Source organism: Mixophyes fleayi, chromosome 8, assembly GCF_038048845.1.
Source record: "Mixophyes fleayi isolate aMixFle1 chromosome 8, aMixFle1.hap1, whole genome shotgun sequence".
Lineage (NCBI taxonomy): Eukaryota > Metazoa > Chordata > Amphibia > Anura > Limnodynastidae > Mixophyes > Mixophyes fleayi.
This window is the reverse complement of record NC_134409.1, coordinates 34875303-34899555: the sequence shown is the minus strand read 5'-3', so window position 1 is coordinate 34899555 and position 24253 is coordinate 34875303. Positions and strand designations below refer to the sequence as shown.

Below are 24253 nucleotides of genomic sequence, written 5' to 3'. Positions count from 1 at the left end.
AAAACATATGCTTTAATGCACAATGATTTTACAACAATTGCACACTGTAAACCCATCAATTTACAAAGGTCATTGCAGCCCAAATGCACCACCAGTACCTTGGAGCACCCAAAATTGGCTTTATTCAGGGACAGGGTACATAACAATGAAGCCCAACTGAGCCCCATAACACCTAACCAGTGAACCCCCCCCCCCCTAGCTGCAGGGAAAATGCTTATGCTGCAAGTTGGACCAATCTTACTGGCCCAATACACAAGAGAATGCTCCGCAATCTATACCTTCATATCTCACTGATAACCTGGAACATGGAGGTATGAAAAATATAAAACAGCAACCCAGACATGATCATGGGGAACCAAATTAGCAAATGATTAGCTAAACACAACAGGCCTTGCCAGGGGAAAGGATGCATAGAATGACCCATATTGAGGTAAAACCATACAACGCAAAAACCTAGAGGACGCAACCAACTCACTAACCCAGAAAGCACAGAAAAAGGCCACAGAGAAAGCCAAGTGAAATAAGCAAACTTCAACGCATCAATTGCAATCTCTGAAACAGTCCCCATCAGCCTCACAAAAAGATCCCCATCAATAGGCCGCCTCCTGTCCTCTGCCACTGGGGTGAACATGGTCCACCCTTTTAAAATTTTGCTGACTAGAAAAGTCTTAGTGACATCCACGGAACCCCACAACTGAAAGAAGAAAAACATACCCACCAGGGCTGACAACATAGAGGCATTGGACTTACCAGAAAAACCATCCCAAATTAAATCCAACAAAAACACTCTTACCTCTGGGGCCTCTTACTGAAACAATCCCATGCCCAGCAAGCCTCCTTATTCTTTTTCAAAGCTGATGAGGCCAACACATTTCCAACCAGATCTTCTGCCAAACATAAGTGAGGCATGACACACCCACATCATTAGCCGCAGGCACAACAGGATGGAATTTACCAGGGTCAGAATAAAATCTGGTATGGGAGGGACCACACATTCTCTCAAATGCACTTTCTAGTTCACTTGCTCCCACACAACTTTGGATCTCTCCTAAGTTTACTTTAAAATATAGGTATAATCGTCCCAAAAATTCCCATGAATATGTAGCCGGAACCCGCTAAAAAATCCCTTAAATAAAAAACAGAGTGACATGACTATAGGGGTACCAGCCTAACAATTTAGACAAGTCAACCAAAACCACTGGGGAAAAGGCCTCAGCAAGGGGGACCCCCAAGCTGGTATGGTGAAAATCCAGACCTATCTCAGTAGATTGATAACTAATTTCCAAAGCCCTGAGTCATTATGGGAAAAAATCAGCCCTGACATTGAGAAAGTTAATTTCCAAATGTGGGGGTGAGAGCAGTGTGTGAAGTTAAAATCCGCTGAGGACCAGGTAATATTGTGCATTTCTATGGAGGAGACCTGTATCTAGGTTAGAATGTGCCATCTCTGTTAGGAACCCCTCAAGCCAGTACAGCAAAACCCGAAGTCTGCTCCGAAAGTCTGGTGTTCACTGTTGCCCCTAATGGTGGGGACAGACTTGGCTGCAGACAAACAGAGGGTCGTGAGATGTGTACCGGCTAGGGAGAACCCAGGAATAGAGTGTTATGGCAGACAGCAGAGTGAGGTCCAGGCAAGAGTCGAGGGCCGTCAGCAGACAACGTATCCAGAGAACAAGCCAAGGTCAGAGGTCACAGGCAATGCAGCAGGGTCCAGAAACAAGCCAGGAGTCATACACTGGAAATCAGATCTAGAACACAGCACAGGAGCAGGAAACAGGAACCAGGGAGCCTAGCTACACTGAGAGCTATAACTGGCAATGAGGCTCTGTCCTCACTGCCTTAAATAGTGAGGAACACCAATAGAAGCAGAGTGCAGGCGAGACCCCTCCCTAAACTCTAATAACCCATATGTAAGGCCATACTAGCCATAAATGCCCTGTATGAAAGACAATAAAGATGTACATATATATGTATACAGGAACCGCTGGAAAAAAACTAAAGTTTTATTTCTTCTGCGCGCATGCGCCCGGCTGTAGGACAGCTGGCCGGGTGCTGCGGCAGAAGAGACAGAGCGTCCCGGTTGTTGCCCAGGCAACTGGGACGCGGAGGGCGGAAGTGACATCCCGGTCTTCATGGAGACGGCCAGAACGCCTAGGACAACCGGAAGTGAGCCGCGGCGGCCCATCGGGGAGCCGCGGCTCGTTACAAAGTGTACTCTCAAAGTGTACTCCTCTTACCCCAAGTCTTAAACTAGTAAGTTAGTGACTCTTATTTTATGTCCTATTTAATTTCTGAAACTTATTTGTGCAACTTATTTTGTATGTCTTGTTATTAACTGTTTTGTAATTAAGCCTTGGAAACCTTTTTTTAAAGTTAAATACATTTAATCTAGCATATTCTAAATGATTCTTTGTGAACTTACGAAGCCAAGTGAGGCTCATGCTATATGTGTATGTGATTTAAGTGCGTAATATTAATAAGTGGTTTTGGTGAACACAAGGACTCCATAGTAAATCCTTTATGGTGGCAGAAAAGGTGTATTCATTGGTAAGTGACCAATGTAGCGCTAGTCATGGCCAGCTGTTTCAGATTGCTGTATCTGAGAACAGACAGGGGTATATTTACTAAACTGTGGGTTTGAAAAAGTGGAGATGTTGCCCATGGCAACCAATCATATTCTAGCTGTTACTTTGTAGAATGCACTAAATAAATGACAGCTATAATCTGATTGGTTGATATAGGCAACATCTCCACTTTTTCAAACCCGTAGTTTAGTAAATCTTGCCCTGAGTGTTCGTGACAGACCTCCTTGTACCATCTCCACATAACGCATTTAGAGAGCATGTATATCCTTTGCACCAAATAAATGTTTTTAAGGATGATCATGTGTTCCTCAGGTTTCCAAAGAGCAAGCAGCAAATTAACATCCTGTCCAACCACTTCACATAACTTCTGTACACCTCTTTGCCAATGCCAGTTCTTGTCTTAGCCGACAACAGCGCAGCCTTTGCCTTACCAGGTATGGAGAACATGTCCACATAATTCCCAGCATGGAACCTGTCTCTCACTTTACTCCAAATGTCCCTCAGGACCATTGTATTAGCACAGTGTACAACATCTTCACTAGCATTAACCCACGGGCCCAACCCCTCACTCCTAGCACCAGGGCGGGGGCCACCAAGCTTTCACTCCTGGAGCATATCAGCCTCTAATTTGTGTCCCTCGAACTGGCAAAAACCTCAATCTCTGAAGAGCCAACCTTCTAACTATCCCGTTCAAGCCCACACTCCATGAAAGGCTAACCCAAAGCAGGAGTCTCCTCTTGATCCAGTCAATCAGCCCATCATGGAATCTGAATATGAGCTGAACAAAGCTGCCGAACCAGACCCCCTTGACTTGTGACCCAGAGCCTGAGATGAAACATTGCTATCAGAATCTGCAAAAGAAGAAGTGGAACAAACGCTTCGTGCTCCAGGAGCCTCACTCCAAAACACTGAGTGCTGAGGCAACAGGGGAGCCGTCACGTCAAGGCAGGGCAGTTCGAGCCCAGTGGCAGACTTGCTGTGATATAAACAAGAGACAACAGGGTGGAAGGATTATAGCAACCTGGAGAGGGCTGTGAGAAATAAATGGGGTGGGGGAAGCATGCCCTGCAGTGGAAGTGAAGTATAGGGATCGCAGATGTGATGATTTGGGCAAAACATGTAGGGTGGTGGTGGGCACTGATATGGCCAGGCCTGGGCAACTAGGGAGAGTGGCAGTGGGGAAACAACAGATGCAGGATACAAAGGGGCTGTGACATGAGTGGGGGGTTGCAGAAGTGGCAAAGAGAAACAATTGGGGCATGGAAAAGCATGATCTAGGACACAGGTGTGGACAAGTGGGGAACAACTAGAGCACAAAAATGCATGAACTGTAACAGGGGGGTATCCATGGCATGGGTATATAGTGTCTTGACATGGAAGGGCAACTGGACTGAGGCAAATATGGGCTGCAACTATGGTGATAACAAGAGGTTGCAGGGGGGATGGGCAGAAGAAAAATGAAGGAACACAGAAGGGGCCACAGGTATCAAGGGGGGATTACAGGTGCACGGAACAAAGGGGCTGCGATGTGGAAAGGGCAGATGTGGGACAATGAAGGGGGGCCACACACAACTTTGAATAAAGAACAAAAGGGGGAAACATGGCAGGTCCAGAAGTTTGGAGCCAATCTGTGGCATGGTGAAAAACATGGGCCCCTGGAACGGAAAAAAGAGGGGCCAGGTGAAGATCGGGCAGGAAGCAGAAAAACCATACATCACCATCAAAACATAACACAACTGTTAGGAACCCCTCCAACCAGTACAGCAAAACCCGGAGTCTGCTCCAAAAGTCTGGTGTTCATTGTTGCCCCTATTGGTGGGGACAGACTTGGCAGCAGACTAACAGAGGGTCGTGAAATGTGTACTGGCTGGGGAGAACCCAGGAAAGCAGAGTGGAGTCTAGGCAAGGGTCGAGGGCCGGCAGCAGACAGCGTATCCAACAAACAAGCCAAGGTCAGGGGTCACAGGCACGTAGCAAGTTACAGGCAAGAATGGTCAGGGACACGAGTAAAACAGGCAGAGTCCAATAATCCAAGCAGGGGGTCATACACAGGGAATCAAACGGAGTATCCACAGGACAGGGACTAGGAAGCAGGAGCAGGTCAGCAAGACTGTAACAGGGAAGCTATAACTGGCAGTGAGGCTGCAGACCTCACTGTCCTAAATACTCCTAACAACCAATCAGAGCCTAGCTCTGATATAAACACAGGTCCCACCTAATAAATCAAATTAAACCTCAATAGCCTCCAGGCTATAGACTATCTCTGCGCACGCGCCTGTCTGTCCCCTGTTGCCGGGACGCGGCGCTACAATGCAAGGCGTCCGCCATTGCCTTGGCAACGGTCAGGTGCTAGGCAGAAGTGACGTACCAGTCGTCAAGGTGACGGCCGGGACGCCAGGGGGAGCAGGAAGCGGGCCGCGGCGGCTTTGAGTACCACTGTGGCTCATGACAACAACACAATAACATACAATGCGCAAACACTACATTACAATATAATGCCATTTAATACATACCAGGACAGTTGTTAGGCAGGGGAAACCAGGGGTATAAATACAATATAATAGTAAAATAAGTTTACTGACCCCCAAAACAGAATGAGTACCTGCTTGCCATGTGGAGAGAGGAGGTGAGGGGGGGCAGTTGGGGGCAGCCCCCTGCCAGCTGCCCCCTGCCTGCCGTCCCGATGCAGGCACAAACAGGCTGTGTGAGCCTGATGCAAAATAGAGGGCATCATGGAGGAGAGGCACGGAAAGGCGACACATCCACAGTGCTCACGTCGGAGTAATGGCCAGTGCAAGTAGTACAGAAAGGATCAGGTAGCTTAGGGTTAGAAGCAGGGGTATACAGGGTGGATATGAAGAGCCCATTGATGGGTGCGCCACTGCGTGGCTGAGGTGGGGGTGGGGCAACGCGAATGGAGGGGGGGGACAGAGAAGGCTGCAACCAGCAATATAAAGGCAGCAACTTTGAAAAGAGGGGAAAGTAAACCATAACGAAGGGGAAAAACAAATGGAGAAAGAGAGGAAAAAAGAGGGAAAACAGAAACGACAGGAAGAAAAAGGAAGAAAAGAAAATGAACAGACAAAGAAAAGGGGTTTACAGCAAACCATGATGATGTATAGGAAGGTATAACATTATACAGGAAAGTATAACCAAATACATTACGCTTGCACCCCCTGGACGAGGTCCAGCATCAGTCTTGATGACTGCAGTCAAAGAGAAAGCTTTAATACTGGTCCAGAGGCTTGCTTTTATACAGTTTGAGTTAACATAAACAGTGATAATGTCACAAATATACACAGATAACACTAAGAATGTTCTGCAATGTTCCAGTAGACTGCTGGTCACAGGTAAGTTCATTTGATCCCTCAAAAGTGGGGGCAAGTTACTCCATCTGTTGCCTAGGTGTCTTCCCGGTGAAGAAAACAGTTTAAAGTGACCCATAAACAAAGTGCATTTGAGTATTAATCTCATACCATTCATAGCTTGCATTCAAAATAGTCATTTTTAGATTGACACAGGATTTCAATTAGTAAAATATAGATTAATATGAGACCAAACTCCACACATTTCTGTGGACCTGAACCATAGTTACCTTTACTGTAGTATTACCTATGTATAAATAATCTCTAATACATTTACTAATAAATGAATGTGGATTGGAACTTTAATAAATGTGCACTATTTACAAAATGTTGGTGTGACTGTAAGTGTGTGTTGTTTATCTGTGCGATTGTGTTACTAATCTTGTTATGACGTAGCGTACTAATCGCAATTGCACAGAAAACTTTTGCAATTGCTATTTGTTAATTTAGAATGACTTAATCCAATTATTGAACTTCCACAAATATAATCTAAGGAAAAGGAAAAAGGTGATTTAATCCTATAAAAGCAAACTCCAGACTAAATATTGTAATAAATGACAGACAATTTTTAGGATTATTTTTAATTCTTCGATGCTGAAGTACAACTTCCAACAAATTCAATAGAATGCAGCATGCATAATAAGCCTTTGTGTGCTGGTATTTTTAATTCATTTTTTCCCCAAGGTTATAAGTTTCCAGTATCATCACCCATTCAGCCTGTCTGTTTGTGTGAATTCCACCTACCTCTGCCTACTCAATTTGTATGTAACCTGTGATGGAATGCATAACTGTGAGTGAAGGCAAAATACATTACAGGTTAATGTCAGATGTTATATTTTAAAAGAGTATTTTATTCATTTAGATACTGCGACAGTGATTAATGGAATTTCATACACTCTACATTTGCTGCATACCAGGATCGTACATGACTTAATGATGAATTAAAAAAAATGTAGGAGTATAAATAACCCATTTGTCTTTTCCGCTTATATAAGCACCACACAAAATAAACTAATGTTTTTTCACTATTTCCACTACATATACTTTTGATTAAATCTATCGATCTATTTATCTATCGATAAATATATATAGTGAATATATATTATAATTGTTATAAGCATTTTCGTGCCCTGGGTGAGAGAGAGAGAACACCCGTATCCACTACTTTGCAGCTGCACACTGCTGGAGGATGCGTTACCAATCTACTGAAATGGCATGCCAAGTCCATAAAGGGCTTAGTTAGCCCTTTATAAGCACTATACCACCCTCTAACATCTTGTCCATTCACCCCATTATCACAGTGAATATTGACAGTCGGAGCAGCTCTGAGCCAACCCTCACTCTTTACATATTATAACAGAGAAACAGTCCATACTGACACCATCATCTGTATAAACTTAACAGTGCCTCAGAGCTGTACTGACTGTCAGTATAGACATGGAGCAAGGCCATACCTCCCAACTGTCCAGATTTCAGCAAGACAGTCCCAATTTTACGGCTCTGTCCTGCTGTCTTGCCCAGGGACAAGTTTGTCCCATGGGTGGGAATGTTGAGGGAAAGGAGGTAAGCAATGGGCAGCCTAGCTCTATACAGCGCTATTCAGCCCTCTGGTGGGTGAGACAACAACCCAGTGATGCCGTGACCATGGCCCATTTGCGATTTATCCATGCCCCCTGTCCAGCTGCCATCTAGAATACTGTGTTCAATTCTGGAGGCCATATCGCCAGAAGGATATAAATACATTAGAAACTGTACATAGAAGGGAAACCAAAATGGTGCATGGCCTACAACACAAAACTTATCCGGAAAGACTAAAAGAACTTAATATGTACAATTTGGAGCAGAAAAGAGAAAGGGGGGGCATGATAGAAACTTTCAATTATATCAAGAGTTTAAACAAGGTACATGAGGGAAACATTCTTCAAAGAAAGCAAAGTACCAGAACATGAGGACATGCACTGAAACCAGTGGGGAAGTAGGTTCAGATGAAATTTGAGGAAAAACTACTACACAGAAAGGGTAGTAGATAAGTGGAATAGCCTCCCATCAGATGTGGTAGAGGCTAATACAGTAGAGCAGTTAAAACATGCTTGGGATAGACATAAGAATATCCTTATAAAGAATAAGGGATCAAATAAGGTTTAAGGTTACCATAGGTTAATAAAGCAATGGGCAGACTAGATGGCCAAGCGGTTCTTATCTTCTGTCAAATTCTATGTTTCTATGTTTCTATATTACACTGTTCCCTCTGATATACAGCATTGCATGCACAGTATACTTTCTTGGCTCATTACACATTGTGCAGCACCCCTCTAATGTCCATTACACAATGTACAGTTTCCCTTTAATGTCCATTTTAGACTACATAGGACACTTCTGATGGTCACTATACAATGCACAGCCTTCCTATGAGTTCCATATACAATGAAAAAACGCACTTGTTGATGTGCTATCCACCAGGGCAGTCTCTAGACAAGCTAGCTCCCAGCGTGAAGCTTAAAAATGCCCCCCACCAACACTCCACTTGAAATATATTTATATATCATTATACACATACTCCTACACTAACATATATATAATATATATGTTACAACCACTTATCGCTGCTTGCATCAGCTCCAGCAGTCTTCTTCTGCACAGCTGGCTCTCAGATCTGTGAAGGGTTGGGGGTATATATAAATGAGTGCTGGTATATATACTTATACAGGTGCCACTGGAAAAAATCAACAACACTTCTTTCACTTGTATGACTGCTTCAAATCTCCCATTTAATTTGAAATGTTGTTATATGTTGCTGATCATCTCAAGTGGCAGCCATGGCATTATTAAATTACCTTAGTAAATGTATGGATATATTGGACATCCCTACCAACCTAGTCAATCTAAGCACTAGCAGGCCTGAATTTGTCCTGAGGCAACAGAGGCTAATGCCTGTAGCCAGGGCCGGATTTACCGCTAGGCAACCTAAGCACCTGCCTAGGGCCTAGCAGCTCTCAGGGGGCCCAGAAGGGGGGGACAAAAGGAAATATTAAAAAAAAAAAAAAGAAGGGGGGGGTTGCCGCGAGTCGGGGAAGGGCTTGCAGTGGGGCACAAGCCAGACAGCCAAAGACCATTTTGGGCCGGGGCACCTTTATTGATTGGCCTGCAGGTGGCTAGCTCCTCCCTAGGATCCAGCTACCTTACTACATGCAAGCTGCGCGGAGGTCCGTCCCTCCTCTTCCTGATCATTAACTACTTCTAGTACCTCCCCCTCTCCGCTGCTGCCGGGTGCATGTTGAGTGGTGAGGGATTGCTGTAACCGAAGATTTCCTTTCCACTAATTGCGTGATCCGCATGTGCAAGAACGGACCGCAGAGGCAGTGTCAATAGATCTAGCCCTGCAAAGAGCGAGGTGAGTACCTAGCCATGGAAAACCTGGTTAGATCAGTGGACACTGAAGATAATTTTCCTGTTGTTCCTCTATTAAATTTATCAAAATGGTATAGGTAGAAGGAACACTGAATAATACAGTGGCTGATGGCAGAATGTTACATAAAGGAATGATGTGCATTTTCCTTAAAGGTCACTTACACAAAAGCCACCTAACTCACTTTTATAAACATGTATACCCCCACTAAAAGTGCATATAGAATTAAGATGCTAGATAGTGTTGTATAAAAAGTGAATGTGGATATTAGTTTGGAGCATTAATGAATCAGATGTAAAAAGATCCTATTCTAAGTTACAGACAAGCACAATTTATGGTGTTTGCACTATAAAAGCTACTGCTTGTACAAATTGGCATTTATAACACTTTGCTGCATAAATGTGAATAATACAAGGGCAGTCATAAGATCACTAATGATGGCTGGGAGCAGTGTACATGAGCATAAAAAATGAAACTGGCTGTTTTTTATGTCATTGCATCTACAAATTTTTTTTTTTGTTTGCCAGGTTTTTGTTTTGCTATGTATGATGGACTGGTGGCTTTTGCAAATGTGCACAGAGCTAGGCTGTAAAGTGTACAGTTAGAGTGTTTCTCATAATTAGCTATACTCAACTGTAAACCTAGTTGCAACAGTGCAAAGCTAAAATTGTTGAACCAAAGGATCACAAGTCCACAATGTTTAGGTTGTCTGGACAGTGAAGTGACTTCATACCGTTTTATTTAAAACCTTTTTTTTTTGCCTTTTTTTTTCTAGGTGCCAATGCCCAAGGCGCAAGGCTGAGGAGGGCACTGGTGCTGCCCTAGATGCCAATATACAGATTGTAGCACAGGGTCCCATATTTAATAGCCACCATCCTTCTAGGGTACCATCATGCTGATATTCTAGTGTATATCCAGGCTCATGTAAAGATTACACCTCCTCTGCACTGCCTTCTAGGCTTAAGGTAAGACAAGATCTGCAGTTGAGAGGGTATAAATGAGAATGAGGGATGGCAAATGGTTGTAGAGAATCAAGGGAGGTGGTGAAAGGCATTTAAAAGAAACCAGGGATTGGGGAGACTCCGGAGGGTGCTGCAGAGGGAGAATCAAGGGAGAGAACAACGCTTATGAGGAAGGAAATTAGGTGACGTTGGAGATAGAGAAGGGTTTGAGGATGCTAAGGAGGTGGGGGAATGATGAGTGAGAGGAAGGATAGAGTATGTGCTTGAGAGGGATAGAGGAGTAAGATGAAGATGGGGATAGAGGAGTAGGACTAGGAAGGGGTTTAAGGAGGGAAGATTGGGAATAGAACTGGATTACAGAATGGTATGATGTGGCACTCAGACCTGGATTTTCTATTTTGCAGCTTTTATTTTGCACCCTCTTTTCCTGCCCCTGTAAAGTAGCATTTATAAAATTATAAAACTGGACCTTTTCAGAGACCTATGAAAACAGCACAGTAAAATTATATAGTACCATTATATATATTATATATATATATATATATATATATATATATATATATATATATATATATATATATATATACCATTGTACTAAAGATTTTAACTAGAGTCTCACTTTCTGGAACCACATGGACAGTCACACAGCCTGTCAGGACACTACCATCTTAAAATTTACCACACTATATTTACATGTTTTTACTAGAGATGTTCACTGACCCCCATGTTTTGGTTTTGGTTTTTGATCTGGATTAACTTTGTGTTTTGGTTTTGGTTTTGGATCTCTATTTTTCTCTAAAATCCCCAATATACTGTAGTCACTTGTGATTTAAAGTTTACCATTGTCTGTCACCACACCGTTTTTGTCACTCCATTCCACATCAAGGGGTGTATCAGTGGCCCGCACAGTGATATATATATATATATATATATATATATATATAGTGGCATGAGGCCGCTACTGCTGAAGCGCACGTGAACAACTTCTTCCTTTTATGCAGTTTTATTGTCAGGATGGTAAGTGTTTTGACAACATATGACTTTCACACGGATTCTGGAAACCCTAAATGCTAGCTAGACAAAGACCAGGGGGTAAATGTATGAAAGCCCGATTTTTCAACTCGCCGGAAATCGGTGACTTTGCAGCTAAAATTTAAAGGGGCGATGGCTTGTAAAGGCAAGTTTGCCAGCTTCCCCACCGTTGGTCTCCCTGAACAAATGAAACAGGCAAGGTTTTATACATGACACTCCTCACACAGCCCTAGCTTGATGGGCAGGTGATACACCCACCTTCCCTTTAAGAGGAAATTCCCATCAATGGTTCTGTTTGTCCTGACACACACACCCTGTCTGTTTGCTTTGAGGAGGTACATTTCAACCCATGTAAGTTAACCAAACTTTATACAATATTTTGTCACACATAAGTCTTTATCATCAATCTAGCTGCATTAATGCACAAATGTTTTAATCTACTTCCAAGCTTTCTCTGTATATTTCCAGCTAAATGCCTCCCTTTGTTACTATATATATATATATATATATATATATATATATATATATATATATATATATATATACACAGTATATATTTTTTTTCTCTTCTCCATTGATGGTGGTAGTGATTTTTTGGGTGCTTAAGAGCATGTAATTGTATGTTTTAATAGCAGAAGCAGCACAGACCTTCTCAGTCAGCTGCTATACATTAGAAAGACCTACTGACTGTTTTCTCTTTTTGAACTAATTACTGGAACTTTTTTTGGCCTCAAATCCCCAGCTGTTTCACCATGCATGAATCACCAATATTAATTAAATTTCAAACTGCTGAATTGCTTTGATCATCTTTAATTGGAACCACAAAAGCCAGCAACTATGTCATCCATAGGATCCCTATACAGCTAGTACATGTTTAAATAAGACAAGCAGAAAGATCCGGTGAGCTCCAAAGCAAAGAGAATTGCCTCATTATGACTTAATGTTGCTATTGCCATTACCTAACACCTGGACATCTCAAAATACACCATATCACATTGTTTTGATTCCGTATTGCCTGAATCACTATGAAAATTCCCTTTGAAATGCAAACGTTTTAATTGTCAAAATACACACTACAGCCAAACAAATTCTCAGAAGGCTTCCTCAATTCTACAAATAAAAGAAAATAACTGGTTGATATGCTTTGGAGATGAAGTTTTGACAGGGTCATCAAACTGTATTTCCTTATCACATGGGGTAGTGATTTCAAATTCACAAACATAATTTAAAAATGGATTTGTTGCTCTTACCAGTAGTTGTGTCTGTAACGATTATTAGTAGAGGACACTATAGAAATGATTGACCAAGGGAATTTATCTGACTAGGAAGAAATTCTGTCATATATCGTTATATGTTATTATTAAAGTATAAATATCAGGAAATCGGCACATTAAGGAGAGAGTTTCAGATAAAAATGGAAAAATATATTTGGGAGGGATGAAGTATTTTTAATCATGGTGCTACTATTGAGTGATCAGTGTTCTTACTATATAGAAATACTGTAAACTCTCAATATTTTCTAGAAAGTTCAACGGCACTAAAACTTGGATTTTGCAAATATATTGTCTAAATATGCCAGCATATAAAAATGAAGAAATCAAACTATTAGACAATTATTTAGTCAAATCACATTCATAGAGTAACCAATCAATAATGCATCATTCAACTCTATCTTTACTGTCTTGCCATGTCTCAATTGTAAGTAAAACAAAATGTTAACAGTTGCTGATCAGAGAACCTCTCAGAACTTCAGATTTCCTTATCTACTGCACTCAATCAGTAACTCCTACAGTGAAACCTACAGATCTTTCAAATTAAACCCAGTTTTCTGCTCCGTTATTGCTCATTACCAAACATGGAAAAAAGGGGGAGAGAGATCAGTATAGTGAAGTTTCAGAAATTATTAAATAAAGGTAAAAAATTCACTTACAGTGTGGATAGGGCAGCACAGTGGTTTAGTGGTTAGCACTTCTGCTCACAGCGCTGGGGTCATGAGTTCCATTCCTGACCATGAACTTATCTGTGTGGAGTTTGTATGTTTTCCCCGTGTTTGTGTGAGTTTCCTCCGGTTGCTCCGGTTTTCTTCCACACTCCAAAAAACATACTTGTAGGTGAATTGGCTGCTATTAAATTGTCTGTCTCTGTCTGTGTGTGTGCATGTTAGGGAATTTAGACTGCAAGCTCCAATGGGGCATTGACTGATGTGAGTGAGTTCTCTGTACAGCACTGTAGAATTAGTGGCGCTATATAAATAAAAAGAGGATTATATAGCAATATTATTATCCTTTATTTATTAGGCGCCACAAGATTTCCGCAGCACCGTACACAGTACAAACAGTAGACTATACAGGGTGAAACAGTACTGAACAATAAGCAAAAAATACCAATACTTCAGAAACGGCTAATGCAGTAAAGACGGAGCAGAAGAACAGGTATGGAGACAGGAGGGAAGAGGGTCCTGCTCATACAAGCTTACATCCTAAGGGAGGGTAAACAAAAATAGGCACAAAGGGGAGCCAATTGAAGCAAGGGGGAGAGAAAAGGGGGGACGGGAGAAGAGAGGTGAGAACGAGCGGAGTAGATGAGGGGGTTAAGTGGATGGTTGGTAGGCTTTGAGGAACAGGTGTTTTAAGTGCTCGTTTGAAGGAGCACAGATTATGAGAAAGATGGATGGAGCGAGGAAGGTCGTTCCAGTCAAGGGGGGACGCACGAGAGAAGTCTTGGATTCTGGAGTGGGAAGAGCTGATAAGAGTGGAGCAGAGGCGACAGCCATTGGCCGAGCGCAGAGAGCGGGCAGGAATGTTTATGGAGAAGAGGTTAGAGATATAGGGGGCACTAGAAGGGGAGAGAGCCTTGTAAGTGATGGTAAGGAGTTTGAAAAGGATTCTTTAGGGGAAGGGGAGCCAGTGTAAAGCAAGGCAGAGAGGGGAGGCAGAGGAGGAGCAGGGTGAAAGGAAGATGAGTATTGCAGCCGCATTGAGTATAGAGCAGAGGGGGGGCAAAATGGGAGTGGGGGAGGCCGGTAAGGAGGAGGTTGCAATAATCGAGGCGGGAGATGATGAGTGCGTGGATGATAGTTTTGGTGGCATCCTGAGAGAGGAAGGGCCAGATGCGGGCAATGTTGCGTAGTTGGAAGCGATAGGCTTGGGCAAGGGATTGAATGTGGGAGGCAAAAGAGAGAGAGGAGTCAAGGGTGACCTCCAGGCAGTGGAGTTGGGTGACAGAGGAGATGGTGGTGTTGTAAACAAAGATAGAGAGGTCATGGTGGGAGGGGAGTCGAGGGGGAGGAAAGACAATGAGTTCAGTTTTAGAGATGCTAATTTTGAGACAGTGTGTGGATATCCAGGAGGAGATGGCAGAGAGGCATTCAGATACACGAAAAAGGAGGGTGGAAAAAAGATCAGGAGAAGAGATGAATGTCGTTAGCATAAAGGTGATACTGAAGACCGAAGGAGGAGATGAGAGCACCAAAGGAGGAAGTATAAAGCGAAAAGAGTAGAGGGCCGAGAACAGAGCCCTGAGGAACTCCTACAGGAAGAGGGGAGGGGATGGAGCCAGACATGGATACAGATAAAGAACAGTTAGCAAGGTATGAGGTGAACCAGGCGTGGACAGATCCAGAGAGGCAGAGAGAGAGAAGAGTTTGCAGAAGGAGGAGGTGGTCCATGGTGTCAGAGGCCGCAGAGAGTTTGAGGAGGATGAGTAGGGAGAAGTGACCCCAGAAGTGACCCCTGGATTTGGCTGATAGGAGATCATTAGTAACTTTGGCTAGGGCAGTTTCGCTGAAGTGGAGGGGACGGAAACCGGATTGGAGAGGGTCGAGGAGGGAATTGTCCGAGAGGAATCTAGTGCGGCGGCCAAAGACAATCCGCTCAAGTAATTTCGAGGCATGGTTTGAGCAGGCTTATCACAAACTCATGTGTGTCTTATGTCCTTAACCTGGCCAGTATTTCTGAAGAAGAGCTCTACATGTTGTTCGTTCACAATTCCTGCCATTCTTGGTCAGGAGATCCTGGTGACAGCAATACCAGGTCATGTGGTCTGAGTGTGTCTGCTTTGTACTAAACCCTACGCATTTCACTTGATCGACTTCATCAGGGGTATTATATATTATTATGTTAGTAGGACTAAGTATTGGCTTGTTTCAAGCCAATACTTACAAAAAATACATTTTATATAACTTTGATTAAAACATTAACATTCATTTTCCTTTAACTGTCAAAATAATAATGGTTGCTGTTAATCGGCTAAAAGGTAGTTGTAACAACTTGTCTTTTATTTTATTTGCTATTTTTTTTAAATGCAAGCAATTCAAAATGGAAAATGAAATAACAAAAACACATGCATGTATAGACATTACGTTGTTTTTACAGGATAATATTTAAAATGGGATTGTGCTTTTGTATTTATTTAATAGGCTATTGGGGTAAAATATATATTTTAGAGGCTGAATAGTTCTGAAATGTGTTTGGTCCCGATTGCAAAACATCAATTTAAGCATTATTTTCAAGTATATCAGTCTGATGGTATTGAAATGTAGGCTTTAAATTAGAATATATCTATTCCCTCCAGAAAAAAAACACACACGGTAATGAGGCCTGGCAAACCTAGAAGCATTAGAATCACTGACTGCAAACAGTAATTGGTAGTTTTTTTTCCTACGCGGCTTCAAAACCCTGTACTGTTTCCAAGTCCTGGAACAACCTAATTTTGCAAATGTGTGTGTTCCAAAAACAGAATATGTAATGTAGGTGAAGGGCAGAATAAGGTTCTTTTTTCCCTCTTTTTTATTATTGATAATCTGTCAGAACCCTCTTGTAGCTTTGTCATGTAAAACCAATCTGGTTAGCCATACATGGGACAACAACAAAAAAAGGTCCTCATTTATGCAACTAAATAAAGACATTTAGTATCAGCAAGAGTTGGTTTGTCACCTCTTGAGATATGATTCTGGGAATGGAGTCTGCAAATATAATCTACAAAATAATCTTCTTTAATATGAGGTCAGAGACAGAATATAATAAAAACAAATAGCCTACATGGCAGGTTTGATCAGCTAAGCATGACTGGTTAAAGTAGATTGTAAAATCTGTCACACATAATAGTTTCACACTAATACAAAACATGCAAAGCCTGGTTGGTGTAATAAATTCAAGAAGCGATTTATTCGATTTCCTTTATACTGCTGATGTAACTTGTAATGCTTCTGTTTACAAGATTATCCAGGCCAAGCAAGCAAGAAAGTTTGTACATGTACATTAAATATAATGGATCCAAGAAAATATTCAGTGAAGTCTGAATTGCAAGATTTGCAGTTTTACAGCATTTAAAAGTGATCCTTTTCAAGCTATTTATATTTCTATAAAAATTCTTGGCAATGAAATAAATCTACAGTTATAATGCCTTAATTTTTTTCTGAAGTTCTGAAACAAGTTATATCTATAAACACCAGAATCAAATATTTGAAATTAATCTATATTCTAAATGTTTTAAATGATTTTTGTCTATTTTTTTGTTTAAATATTTGTAGGATGATTTCATTGTTACTTGATTATTTATTTTCTCTTCACGTTGTTACACTCTGGCAGCAGTCACTCAATTCAATTGATTGCTTTTCAATGATCATAATTTATGTGCTAATTGATATGTATATTTTTCATAGTTATTGTCTTTTAACTTGCTGTTATTATTTTAAGCACTTGGCTATCGTCCTAAATTGGGACAAGTAAATATTTCAGAACTCAAAAACAATTGTTTTCTAAAGTGTAATTTGCCACAAATGTTCTTAATGTAATTTCAGAACAACAAATTGTAAAAAAATAAATAACAAATAACAATAAATTGAAAAAAATGTACATTCGAAACAACATTTTATACCCATAAAAGGCCCATTTAGAGATTGGAGTAAATCCAGCTCAAAGGGGCAATTTTGCACATTGACAGAATTATGTTGCACTGTAGGGGGGAGCAAATTTAAAATGTGTATTAAGATTTGGAGGTTAGGTGAACCCTAACTCAACTCTAAATTTCAGTCTAAAAATTATTTTTAATCACAATCAGGTGCTCAAAATGATTTAATATACATATAAGAGATAACTGAAACCAAACCATTTTAGTTCTGGCTCTAAGGGAGGTACTGCTTATCTCCAGTGGAAAATACAAATAAATTAAATAGTATAAAAAAGTATTGTAAATACCGCAATTTGTTATTAGAGTTAATCATTGAAAATAATTTAAAATAAAATGCAAATTTATTACTTAATAATTGCATATAAAAATATATAGACATATATAGAAAAGCACATTATATATTCTCAAGAGTGAATATATAGGGTTCATTTGGACTTACTCCAAAATTGTAGATGTAAAATGCATGCCATAAAAAGTGTACTTACATGTTTATTTTGAGTTGCACAGCAATAAGCTATGATAGGCTTTGCTGGGGACACTATAACAGGAAAACCCACAATGTGGGATGCCCTGTCAAAATGACATCCAGCCGTAGTCTATACAGCATGGAAATTATTTCCCAGGGGAATTGGGCATGCAAAGAAAATTATTTAATAATTTAATATAAATCAAGATAGAATGCAAATGTATTAATCAATAAGCATGCAAAAAATATATAAAGAAAGTAAAAAATAATTACACTATATATTGTTGCAAAAAACAGCAGTCTCATAGCTATTGCCTCCCTCACATATAAAGTGCCACCACTCAATTCCAAAAAATACAATAAACAATGTGAGAAAATCAGGAGCTGCCATGGTGGCTAAGTGGTTAGCACTTCTGCCTCACAGCACTGGGGTCATGAGTTCATTTCCTGACCATGGCTTTATCTGTGTGGAGTTTGTATGTTCTCCTTGTATTTGCGTGTGTTCCCTCCAGGCAGCCTCGGACTGGCCCGCCGGACAGCCGGTCAATCCACCGGTAGGCCCAGCGGGGTTGAAGCTCCGCCCCCTCCGTTGTTAGGGCGGAGCTTGATGTTGAACTTTGTTTAGATGGCGGCGGCGGTCACATCTCCTGTAACCACACTACCGCGCAGATGCAGAGAGCCCAGGCGCGGTAGTGTGTTTTTCAGCAGTTTGAGCAGGGGAGGAGGACGTCCTGATATCAACATACTGATCCAAGGTCAGTTTGGTCATCATAGGTTCATGCAACACTGGACGCAATAGACCACGCCCCCTCTGACGCTGCAGAGTTTCCCCGGGTTATCTGAAGCCCAGCCAGTTTGATCGTGGCTGGGATACAGAAGCTGGATACTGCCGTTTGATCGAGGAAACATATGGACTGAAAGATACCTTTTTAACATACAAAATGTGAGTGTTTTTAACCCCATGTTTTAACTTAATAAATAGAGAACGTAAAACACCATGAGATCTTTCTCTGTTCTCTCCCTGGTCTCCCATATGTGCACTCTGGTGAGGAGAAGAAACAGGTTTAGAGGGGAGTAAAAGTACATCGTGGTGGTGCTTTTTGAAGCAAGAGGACACATTATTCAAATACTGTATGGAATAGAAAAGGTTACATTGATGTAAGTTTACCATCTGGGACATCGGTATAGGTGGAACTAGAAGACCAACATCCTTTAATGACTTTGGGACCGTTTTCCCCTTGACTTATTCATTGACCCAATCCTTGTGTTTCTTTACCCTTCCCCCATTTGCGCCCGTCCTTTGATATTTATATTCTCTTTCATACAACACTGGCAGCATACCAGCATATATGGAATAAATGTGACAGGCTTTGGATGGGCTGTATTCTGTTCATTTTTTTGTTTTTTAAAATTTCCCTTCTCAACAAGCATTCATTGGTGAAGTACGCAACCGTAGTAGCACTGATGCTGTGTGTATGGTCTTTGACGAGTGGCATATTCTGTAAGAGTCCTTAAAAAATAATTATAACAAAGAGTCATTTTAATAATCAGACTGTGTATACAAGATCTGGCAAATGAAGGGTGCTTTTCATGTAGTCTAGTATTCCAATTGCATCCAGTTGAAAATATAATCATTCAGGGTTGTATAATATGTTGGTCTATATTGTATGTTAGTGTAGAAAGGCACATGCATAGGAGAACATAATTATATTTATATATTTTTCCTTTTGCCTATTGTGCATTCTTTTTGATGGTTGTCCTGTTTAGAATTTAGGGGTGATATAGTGAAAGTATTATAGGCATATATCAACCGTATTTAAAATGAAATTAGATGGATTTCACTGAGATTAGTTGAGAATTACAATCACTTGTTTTTTTATGAATTGACTTTTATTCCAGGACATGTCACAGCAACAACAGGTTGGTAACCATTGTACTAAAAAATTAATTGTGCAGTTTATGTCTTCTAATTGATGATGTTATTATTTGGTTTGTGTAGCCCTTGTAATGGCTTTTAATAAGCTCAATACATGATGGGCAATAACAACATATGAGGCGAGGGTTGGAGGTAACCAAATGATGCACTTATCATAAGTAACTGTCTTGGTGCATTAGGAGACGACAGGAGCTGGTACTGGAGTTTCTTCCAAACCACAAGTGTTTTATTAATGGGTCCCATGTAGTTCCCTACCAGTAGAATGGGCAGGGTCTAATGCAAAAGGTGCACATTTAAAATAGTGCTATAAGTTGTCCTCCATAGCCTGACCACACCCCCTTTACTGGCCACACCCACTCCTAAAGTTGGCCACACCCCAATATAGTGGGCCCCTATCACTGAATTCCCCCGGTGGGCCCTTCATGCCCCAGTCCGACACTGCCTCCAGGTGCTCCAGTTTCCTCCCACACTCCAAAAACATAAGGTTAATTTGCTGCTATAATTATTGACCCTAGTCTCTCTTTCTTTCCCTCTCTGTGTGTGTATGTTAGGGAGTTAAGACTGTAAGCTCCGAAGGGGCAGAGTCTGATGTGAATGAGTTCTCTGTACAGCGCTGCGGAATCAGTGGCGCTATATAAATAAATGGTGATTATGATGATACTTACAGCACAAAAGGAAAATAATTAAAAAACAAAAATAGAATCCAAAATGGTCCAATTTTCATTCCGATGCTAATCCTTTTTCTCTCTCTTTTATAATGATTTCACCATAATTTCATGAAAAATAAAGAAATCTAATATATTGTGTTATTGTATTAAATATAAACACCCAAGGGACAATTTGTGACATAAAATCTGAGAAGTAAATATGTGAAAAAAAGTCAAGACTTTCAGTCCTTCTGCCTTTAGCCGTGAGATATTTTATGAACGGACAGTGATCCAAACACCAGCGAGGCCGTTTTTTGTTTATGCACTTGCTTCAAAGTGGCATAAAGTTTGGCATTAATACAATGCCAAATGCAAGGAAATGCTATCATCTTAACACCACTTCTTTATCAAATTGCTTTTTCGATCCGTAGAGGAGAAAACACAGAGCTGGCGTAATATCTTTTTGGAATGAGACAGAAACTTAATACACTTGATGAACAGTGAAACAGTCCCCCCTATCAGAGGATACAGATGAGATAGCATGATAACATAAAATGAAGGAATTCCTGGGTAATCCTTTACAGCTTTCTCCTACACAGGACATAGAGCACATAGAAGACAAAGTAAGGGATTGACTTTGGAATGAACATTGGACAATTTTGGACTCTATTCACTCTATTTATTTATTTCATTTTTTTTCATTTTGTGCTGATGCCTGATTATCTCACTTTTTTTAAAATTGTATTAAAATTGTATTTCTATATGGTGCAAGCAATAATAAGCCCAAATATCTGGTATAGCCAATATAAATACTATAATAGAAACTACATAGCCATTAAAACTGAAGCAGCAACTGCCTGTGTAAGAGAACAAAAAGAAATTTAGTGAGGAGAGTCACCATTATCATCATCATCATCATCATCATAATCATCATCAACATTTATTTATATAGCGCCAGCAATTTCCATAGCACTTTACAATTGGAGACAAACACAGTAATGAACAAACTGGGTAAAACATACAAAGAAGTGAGAAGGCCCTGCTCGCAAGCTTACAATTATCATTATCTGTATTATCAGACCTAAATCCAAAACAAATAAACCATCCTTCTCTGAAATAAAGGCAATAGTTATTAATAATAAAATATTTCATAGATGGAATAGTCAGTCACTGTAATATACTCACAAAGAGGTCAGCCAGTAAGATTAGATGCACATGCATACTAGTCTGCATTCCTTGCTGCAACAGTGATAACAATATACTTCTATAAATTCGCCAGACAATAACCTAGTTCTTATTATTGCTTCAACCATATAGGCATATCTCTACCTATAGTGTGTGTTTTAATATTTGCTTATGTGTTTTTGTATGCATTTATTGAGTAGTACATTTTATTTAAAATTATTTAAAATTATTAATTGTATTTAATAAACCAGCAACGGTATTCCAGTGATCCTTTCTACAAAATTTTTGAAGGTTAAAAAAGTTGGCCACTATTTTCGTGCTACATATAACATCAGTCAATATTTTTCCTGTATACAAAACAAATTCCATTTGCAGCCGTTGGATCACAGTATGATTTGCCCAGGCACATATTTGTACCTTTTCACTAAATTTGCTCCTATCTCTAAATGATGCCTGCAATGTTTTTTCGAACGACATTGTAGAACCAGTCATATAAGATTTGTGAACTATTGTCTTAATAGTCACAATTTTTCCCACATACTGAACCCCTGGAGATTTGCTAATATGTATTATTAACCCATATTCACCTCTTCATGAGCATCCACATCAAGGGCTAGATTTACTAAGCTGCGGGTTTGAAAAAGTGGGGATGTTGCCTATAGCAACCAATCAGATTCTAGCTTTCACTTATTTAGTACGTTCTACAAAATGGCAGCTAGAATCTGATTGGTTGCTATAGGCAACATCCCCACTTTTTCAACCCACAGCTAAATAAATCTAGCCCCAAGTCTTTCATAAAACAATTTAATGGAACATTTTTTTGGAGCATACTACTGAATTCTTCAGGTTGTTTGTTTCAATTACTATATATGCTACCTTTGTAAATTAATTCTAACAAGTGAAAGCTCTTCTTAAGTGTATTCAAAGCTAAACCCACTGTCTTTATCTTTCATGGACATTGTCTGCCCATTTGCTCTTGCTGGTATTGTAATATGTTGAACAAGAGCAAAAAAATGGCTAATGCGGGTCATTTCAGCAAGTCGGATATCAAGAGCAAAAAAAATGAAAAAAAATCCACTATTCAAAAAGTTAGTTGATTTTTTTTTATTCTGTTTTCATTGGAAAAATACAATGCAGAGGAATTTAATGAGCTGTTTAAAGCAGCTTAAAGGAGAAATAAGAATAAATGTTTGTCCAATAGTTGAAACTTATAAAAGCTGTCCCTCCAGGCCTCATTAATGACAGGGACCATCCTCCACGCAGAGAATAATATACAAATAAGCACAGGGAAAGAACAAACTGACAAGGGTTTAACGAGCAAAAAGTGAAAGGGCAACATTAATGGCGGAAATAATGTTGCTTGTTAAATATAGAGCTCGATTCATATTGTTTAAAAGAAGATGGAATTGAAGAAGTATAATGGGAAGTCTTGAATTTTGGTTTATTAGGTTTATTATTTTGCTGCACTAATTATTTCCTTTATTGACTACATATGTGGAATATTGGTAGATTAGTCATTCAGCACCGTGATAGTTTAATCTAATGGACATTTAAATATGGGTTACTGATTATTGTAACATTTTAATTATGTGATTTTCTATTTTAGATAACAGGTCAGATTTTTCCTTCAGACATAGAGAATTGGGGATTATTGCTCTGGGCCCAGAAATTGGAACCTTCAGAAGATTAAAACAATTGTCTATCGGAGCAGGCAGCAGAAATTCTGAATTATAGGACTGGCTGAGGTTGGAGAAGACATGTAGCAGGCAGAGCCAAGGCAAAATTAAATAATCAAACATGTATGTTATTGCTTTTTTTCAGATATAGGGAAGAAGAATAACATTGCGGAAAGGAGCAGTGACGGCGTTAACGATTTGAAATGGGCAGACAGCATGGAAGAAGATAAATTGTAACAGGTAAGAGAGACCTGAGAACTGATGGTGGGATGTCCAGCACCCAGTGTCTGTCTGCGGGGCATGGCTTTTATCTACATAGTGTTCCAAAAGGAATTTATGAATGGATATGGTAAATGCCACAACGCCTACTCTCCTATGTTCCTCAATCTATGCATATTGATACATTTTGTTGCTTGAGCACTTGGACTTTTGCTACAATTACTGGAAAGTGAATGGATGACCTTGTCAGTGTCACTTGTATATTACCTCTCCCTCTCTTTGCATTTAAAGATAGCTAAGTGTAGCCATCATCTCTGTTACCATACATAAAACTTGGGAGCAACTAAGTACCAGTAATTCTGCTTGATTTTTGTGGAAAAGTGGTGCTATAGGTGAAGAATATGCTAATCCTGGGCTTCAAATACAAGTTCATAGGCTCAGATGTGGTATAATCTTCATTTCTACACAGTAGGGATAAAACGTAATGCATTCATGAAAACTAATAGTAAATTCTACACTTGAACGTGAGAAATTATGTGAAGTAAGAAGATAATTGAACTTAACAAACCAAATTGCTGAATCCAATTGAATTTTTTTTTCTTTCTACCATTTCATTAAAGCCTAGAATTTCAAAATACAATACAATTTTATAAAATGATCAGCTAATTATCAAGTTTGTTTGACCACGGCTTTGAAAGACTTTGAAAGACTGAACCAGTTGTAGGGCTTTATATAAAAATACCAACCACACAATTTTTACTTTGGGAAAAAAAGAAAATAATTTCCTAAAAATTATAGAACACCATTTCTATATTGCCTCTTGAACAGTTCTCCTGTAGGCATTTGCTTATTTGTTCTATAAGT

The 24253-nt window shown here is 40.1% G+C and overlaps 1 long non-coding RNA gene across 1 annotated transcript in view; it reads left to right on the top strand.

The window, feature by feature from the left end:
• Positions 1–23489, top strand: part of LOC142100049 (uncharacterized) — an 84651-nt gene extending 61162 nt beyond the window's left edge. Inside the window, exons 3-5 of the long non-coding RNA XR_012678671.1 lie at positions 10132–10321; positions 23101–23239; positions 23316–23489. This is a non-coding gene — a long non-coding RNA (uncharacterized LOC142100049). The remainder of the gene's footprint in view (positions 1–10131; positions 10322–23100; positions 23240–23315) is intronic.
• Positions 23490–24253: the final 764 nt, after the last annotated feature.